At 39.0% G+C, this 7,554-nt stretch overlaps 1 long non-coding RNA gene across 1 annotated transcript; it reads left to right on the top strand.

The window, feature by feature from the left end:
* The first annotated feature begins 1,119 nt into the window (after positions 1–1,119).
* Positions 1,120–7,240, top strand: LOC121479704. The gene is made up of 3 exons (XR_005984805.1): positions 1,120–1,193; positions 1,652–1,771; positions 6,208–7,240. It is a non-coding gene; the product is annotated as an uncharacterized LOC121479704 (long non-coding RNA).
* The last annotated feature ends 314 nt before the right edge of the window (positions 7,241–7,554 follow it).

Below are 7,554 nucleotides of genomic sequence, written 5' to 3'. Positions count from 1 at the left end.
GGTGCACTGACCATTGCTACTAGCTGCCATTGCCTGACATTCAGAGAACTCATGTCGCTCTCGGTTACCAAAGTTAATCATTCAGTCACCTCCTTCCTGCACCTCATTCAGGTCCAAATGTATGTGCCCTAGAACAAAACAAAACAAAACAAAACAAAACAAAAAACAAAACAAAACAAAACAGTTTAGACTCAAGATAGACAACCCCTCACCACTATAGAACATTATTAAAAAAGAAAAAAAGTCTATTGAGATTTAGCTAACTCTCATTACTACAGTGGAGACCAGGCTTGTTTGTAAATTGATTATGATTCAGCTGTTGTTGTCATTTCATAATTTATCTGCTTATTATCAATATTGCTTTCACCAAAGAGATAGCATGGTCAGGAGAAGAAATCGGAAATCTAATCAATTTTATTAGCAAATTTTGTTTGGCAAAGAAGAATCCTGAAAATGCAGTACTAGATACAAAGATATTTTAAGATTTTTGATTGGCTTTGCTTATCTATGCCCTTCCAATCATGTGCTACTCCAGATATTTGGAAATGAGCCACCTATGCATAACCATGTCAGTACATAGCATGATGACACAGTGTGAAATGACAGATTTGGGTGATGATGCTAGCTTTGTCTAAAACAGTCTGATAAAAATCAAAGAGCTAAAAACAAATCTAGAAACACAAAGTTTAAAGTTACCAAACAAAACAGAATGCAAATTCACTTTGGAAATATAACAGAAAGAAATCCACGTGTTTAATATTCAGTGTACACACCCATAAAAAGTCAATTAAAGGCTTAAAATTTCAGTGCTGATCCATATGTCACTGCATGTTTCCTTTAGCCCTGGTGCAGAAATGAATATTTCTAATAATAATCCTTTACTTATGAGGTCCCTTAGGCCTACCATGCTCATGAGTGAGAGTCTGTCAGTCTAGTGAAAAGAAGTTTAGATATATTATTGCACTTTTCTGGATCTGAGGGATGCAAGATAAAAATGTCTAAGAGCTGGGGAAATTCATACAATTATTTTCAGCTTCAAACCACTATGGACTTTTTTCTACCATGGTTGTTTGCAGCCTCCTGGGATCATCACCTGTATTTTTATTCATTAGGTTTTTTTTACCCCTCCCAAACGGGTTGGGGGGAAAGAAGTGAAATGCTAAGGAACTGATCTGAGAAAAGATGGCAAGAAGGTAAGAGAGTTCTAAATTCAGAAAGTCTCTGCAGGAAACAGTGCTTCTTTGGGAAGGTGCATGCAAAATGACTTCAACTCTAATTTTTTATTCTGTCTAGAAAAATGAAAGAATTTGTTTCTATTATCTCCTCCCTTCTCCTTGGGGGAGGCAGATAGAGAGCTGCTGACTATTTAACACAGTTGATGGAGGCCACGCAAAGAGAGCAGAGCTGGAAGGCTCTGGCTTCTTCCTAGGGTTGTGGCACAGTGGGCTGGGACAGTTCCGAGAGTTAACTTCCTTGAAAACTCACTTTTGCAGTTCCCTTCTCTGCCCATTGTGGCCGTGTGCTAGGGCAGAAAAGGGGGCAGAAATGAGTGTGCTAATAATACCTGACTTCTCAAAATTCAAGTGTGACTGACCCATGGTTTCCAAGACCCACAAATCCCTGTGCTTACCTTAGTTCTTTGCCCCACCAGCCTTCTAGGAGAAAGGAGAGGGACAGCAGTACTGCTTGAAGTCATCCCGTGATACTGGGATGCAAAGAAGACCAGGGCCAGCTTCTGAGCAGCACTTGTGGAATCATCGTTCAGTAAATGGTAGGAGTAATTATTTTAAAGAGAAGCGGGTAGGGATCCCTGGGTGGCGCAGCGGTTTAGCGCCTGCCTTTGGCCCAGGGCGCGATCCTGGAGACCCGGGATCGAATCCCATGTCGGGCTCCCGGTGCATGGAGCCTGTTTCTCCCTCTGCCTGTGTCTCTGCCTCTCTCTCTGTGACTATCATAAATAAATAAAAGTTAAAAAAAAAAAAAAAAGAGAAGAGGGTAGCGGGGCTTAGAAACAGACCAATATGGGATTGTGATGGATGGAGGGAGCCAGGTGAGATTGGCTCAGGAGATTATACAATGATAGATTGGAAAGACATGAGGGAGGCATCTTTTTGAACTTTTTTTTGCAGATGAAAGAACTGAGATGCATGGAGGCTATGATTTTTCCAAGGTTTTAGAAAAATAAGATTGAATACTCATGGATAGATTTAGATGTTGTGATAGCAGGTGCCAGCACTTCTATCTATAGTCTGGGCTACAAAAGGAATGAGCTCTGGCCAGTGAGGAGGATGTTGGGTGTGTCAGCATTCCTCATGGCCAAGAGTCTTTTAAAAGCCTTGATAGACTTTTATCATGGCTCCAATCAGGGTACTATCCTGAGGCTAGATCTTATCCAAACAATAAGCTCTCTACTATGCAGAGGTTTAATTTCGGAACAGAATAGAAGGAAGCCTTCCAAGCTTCAATTCCAATTTGCATTAGCACACTCCCATAGATGCCTGTGGCAGGCACATCATGAAGAGCAGAAAATGCCATCTCCCAAGCCCTGGGATAACTGCCTTTCTGCATTCTCTTCCCCCCAGTTCCCAGGCGAGACTGAGAGTGAGGTGGTGGTAAAAGCAGTAAGCATCTATTTTTTTCAAAATGCCTATTTTCTCTTAGTCCCATGATTCTTTGTATAATTGGAAGAGTTCCTAGAACAAACTAAAGCCCTGCTAGTAACTCAGTCATCCCTGAATTATATTAGACCATTACAGTTCTGTCTGTCATGCTGAGATTACAAACCTCCAGGGCATGGACTAGGTCGTCTTTTCTGTTTTATATAATATCAAACCCAAAACTAATGCTTAAGAAATCAGAAATACAAACAAAATGAATATGATTCAATATAAATGCCATCTCAACTACTATATAAAAAAAGGGGAAGATCCTAGTTATATCTGTAAAAGAATTTGAGATTGGAACAGAATAATAAAACATCTTTTATTTTAAACTTGTGTGACATTCCAGCACAATACTGCTTAGCTCAGTATAATATATGGTAATAGTTTCTAGAATTTGATCAATACCTATTATTTGACACCTGAGTCTAATTAGTTTTAAAAACCTGTAGCTTCCTGCATAGTATTGCTGGTATCTACTCCTTCCTATTTAAGAAATAATGAATCACAGTCTCCTAGCTCTTGAATTTTAGTATCTGGTAGATGCAGAAATTCATAAACATTTAAAATTTCACAATAATTAACATGTGTTAATATATTATATTAGAATTTACATCCATTTATTCATTTCTATATGAAACTGGTTTTCTCTCTACATTTATATTATAAGACAAATTCTTTCCAAGGGCATGATACTTCACAAAACAGTAGTGGTAGTTTATTCCCTTCTGCTTGCTTTTCAAGTTGTGTCTGAAGCTCTGAAGAGTTTCTCATGTCTTTAGGGTGATTGGTTGGGTTCCAAAGCAAGCTAGATGGCAATACTTGTCCCCAGCACCCTTTATTCCTCACATTTGATTGTCTCCGTGTTGTCAGTTTTCCCAAAAGACAGTTAACCAGTCCCCTCCTACTTCTGATTCTTCTGGGTTACTTTTTCTATTTCTTTTGCTTGACCTTTTTTATTTCCTTAAAGTCTACCCCAACGTAGGACTCCAACTCATGACTCTGAGATCAAGAGTCACATGCTCTACTAACTGGGCCAGTCAGGAGACGCCTTGCTTGACCCTTTATCATCCAAAGCCCAACTGGAGCCATTCATGAACTCTTTTGTAAATGCTTCATAAATGACCATGCTTGGGAGCAAATCTTTCTTAGTCACATCAATTTCCCATCATGATGCTAAATTCTCTCTGGCCTTGGCCAGTATGTGAGTCTTTACCCATTTCTTGATGAACTTGAGACTCCATTCACCTTTGAAGACCTTGAACAGTTAATTCCAATGCATGCCTCTAGGTCAGGCAAAGCCACGTGTCAGAGTGAATATTCGTGTAGTTCTGAGGTCAGCACTTGGTGCGCAGTAAATGCTATGCAATTGCTAAATGCATAAATAATTAAATTCTGCCCTATATGTACTTGGTGTTCTAGACCAAGGTTTGGTTTGCTTATGTTCATTTTCCCCTTTGTTAAGGCCTCTGTTATGGATCATAGTGGTGCACTGGAGCTGGCTTGTATTGTATTACATTTACTTGTTAAAATTTCAAGAGTTTTGTGAGTTGGTTGTTAAACATCATCATAATTAAAAATTAAATTATTTGAACTTATAATTAAATAACTTATTTTTTAAAAACAGAGTAACATACTCAAAACTCATCACTTCCTAGTGACTTTCCTACATTTTAATATTATCTCTGTGTTGAGGTTATTTATGACCATTGTAACTATACCATAGGTTGCTCATGGCCGCAGGCAGCATGTGGCAGTGGGTCCTTCCATGGTTCCCTCTGTTCGGTGGAGAGAAGAGGAAGCATGAGGCTTCCTCATGTTGCTTAATATATTGCCTTACATCAGAAATGGTCTTCCAACTAATTCTACTAAAATATTTTCCTTTTGGAAATATTATTTAATATAATATACATACAAAAAGTACATAAACATATCATTCAATAATTATTTTTTGGTAAAGACCCATGAAACCACTACCCATGTTAAAAAATAAAATATGATCAGCACTCAGAAACCCCTAGGTGCTTCTCCCCAGAGAAAGGAAACCCCTCCCCTGACTTAATCTTTTACTTGCCTTTCTTTATAGTTTTGCCACTTCTTACCATGTAACTTCATGCTGTAATTTCTTTTTGATTTAGAATTATACATCATTGAAATCATGTATTATGTATATGTGTGGCTTTTTTCCCTTTTTTTTTTTTTAAAGGTTTTATTTATTTATTCATGAGAGACACAGAGAGAGGCAGAGACATAGGCAAAGGGAGAAGCAGGCTCCCTGCAGGGAGCCTGATGTGGGGCTTGATCCTAGGACCCCGGGATCATGACTTGAGCTGAAGGCAGATGCTCAACCACTGAGCCACCCAGGCGTCTCCTTAAAAAATTCATTAATTGAACTTTTGTAATAAGCAGTTGGTCAATTTTAACCAACTTATCCCACTAAATGAAGTGAAATTTAATTGAGATGGAAGGGAGACCTGTATGCATTCTAGATGTTTCCAGGTCCTAACTGGCTTCAGGCTCTTTCCATTTTCTCCTGCAGCCAGGCCTCCAGAACTAAAGCATTTGCTAATTTGTGCAATGGCCTCAATACCTACATATTTGCTTTCTTTTCCTCTCTCGAGTCCTCTTAGAATCAAAACTCTACAGAGGTATAGACTGCACAGCAATCATCTAAGGGAAACACTAGGCCGGTGGCATTTAGCCATAGTCTGGGGAGCCCAAGTAGGCACTTTGGGTGCCAGTACTGTGGACAGGGATGCTTCCCTCCCCCTCTGTGTTGGGGGTCCAGGTCTGCTCCGATTGGGGCATGTGTAGGGATGGGAGTGGCATGTCAGAACCATGGTGGCTGGGTAGCAAGCTGGCCAGTGCCAGAGTGGCTTCCTTGTGGAATCAGTTCTGAGCTCCTTACAGCTGGCCAGAGGGCAGGATGAGGCAAAAGCCAGCCTTCTGAAGTCTTTGAAAGGAATCTGTGTGCAGGAAGGGGAAATCTGGGGAGCTGATGTGCACAGAAACTTAGTAACTAAAAAAGAAGTTCTCCTTTATTACTAACTAGAGCAGAGTTCTGGAGTCTCTCTGGTATTCCAGGAATCACCCTTTAGCTTCTGCATTGAGGAAAGCTTACAGTATTCCCAAGGCAGTTACTGGGGCAGCTTCAGGAACGCTGGGGTCTTGCGTAGCCCTCAAAGGAGTTGTGGCAGTGACCTTTGCTGATGATTGAGGAAGTAGCTGGGTATTTTAACATTGCTGCAACTGTGCTGGTCTGCAGTGGCCAAATATAGCCATATGTATGTTGAAGAACAGAGTTCCTGTTCTCTAAGGACTCTCAATTCTTCCTGCTTGTTTTGAAAAATGCACAGATCTCTCTTATTGTGGAGCAAAAAAGTCAAAACAAAGCATACGCTCTTGACTGTTACAACCTTTAACTACCAATTCATTCTTCTACCATAGTTCATAGCAAAACTTCTCAGATGAAAGATCTATATCAATGACCTTAAGTTCTTACCCTTAGTGCCCTTTTAAATGCCCTTTAATCTGGTTATTTTCCCAGAGTCAAGAAGACACTGAAACTAAGAATGGACTATCTCAGGAAAGAAGCTGCTAGATAAAAAGGAGGAGTTGCTGGTAATCACACGTATGATTGCAAAGTAGAGAAAAATAAAGACAAATGCAGAACCCATCCACGAGCTCCAACCAACACCCAACAGGAGTTTCCAAAATGGAGAATTGGGAAAGCAGAAGAGATGAAACACAAATAAATGAACAAAATAATTGTTTTTTTCTCAGAATAGTCAGAATACCTGAATGATCACATTGAAAGGGCCTGTGAAATGCTATAATAATAGTTTCAGAGCAGTAATTTCTAACATCTTACACCAAATATATCCCTGATAAATTTCAGAAGATGATAAACAAAAAGAAGACTGTAAAATTTATGCATAGGAAAAATGCTTACCTACAAAAGAAGAGGAATTGCATTGGTTTCAAGCTTTCCATCAATTGCCCCAGACGCAAAAAGATAATGGTTCAATAACTTTAAGTTATGAAAGGAAATGGTTTATTCTAGAATTCTGTATCTAGTCAAAAAGACATTTCCAGAAAAAGTAAGAAGTCCAAAAACTAATTCTTCTCATTTACTTGTGCTGAAAAATTTATTTAAGGATGTGTCAAGAAAAGTGAAAACAAATCCAAGAGAAAAGAGGATAGGTAATCCAAGAAGCATTCAAACCAATCTAGTAGCATGATAAAAATCCTAGGATAACTCAAATTGCAGCATGAAGATTCCAGAAAGAATGTCTTTAAGAAGAAAGTGAATGATACTACAACATTTCATTATCAAGAAGTTATGTTACCTTATTGATAAAATTATGATTTGTCTTACCAGTTACAGGAAAGAAGGAGAGTTAGCTCTGGAAAAAGAAATCATTTACAAAAAATTATAATACAAAAAATTATAATCCAAATGTTGAGCAAACTATAATGTGATGCATTTTTGAGGGGCACTTGGGTAGCTCAGCCAGTTTAGCATCTGCCTTTGACTCAGGTCATGATCTCAGGGTCCTGGGATAGAGCCCTGTGTTGGGCTTCCTGCTCAGCTGGAGTCTGCTTCTCCCTCTCCCTCTGTAATATCTCTCTCACTCTCTCTCAAATAAGTAAAAATAAAATCCTCAAAAAAAGAAAAAAACAAAAACAAAATAAAATGTGATGTATTTCCTGAGAAACAAATGGATTTAAGAAAAGTGAATTTGTTTGATCTTGATGTTTGCAACATTTTTCTTCTACACAGGATTGGCTGACATTAGGGGTTTGTTGAGCAGTTTAAACATGGTAACACCAGAAGGAACAGGTAACTAACGTTAGTCCCTCTTGCACTATCCCTGCTCCAATTCCTAACACT

This window comes from Vulpes lagopus, chromosome 21, assembly GCF_018345385.1.
Source record: "Vulpes lagopus strain Blue_001 chromosome 21, ASM1834538v1, whole genome shotgun sequence".
Taxonomy (NCBI): Eukaryota; Metazoa; Chordata; class Mammalia; order Carnivora; family Canidae; genus Vulpes; species Vulpes lagopus.
The sequence above is the reverse complement of the archived record's forward strand: the minus strand, read 5'-3'. Positions and strand labels throughout refer to the sequence as shown.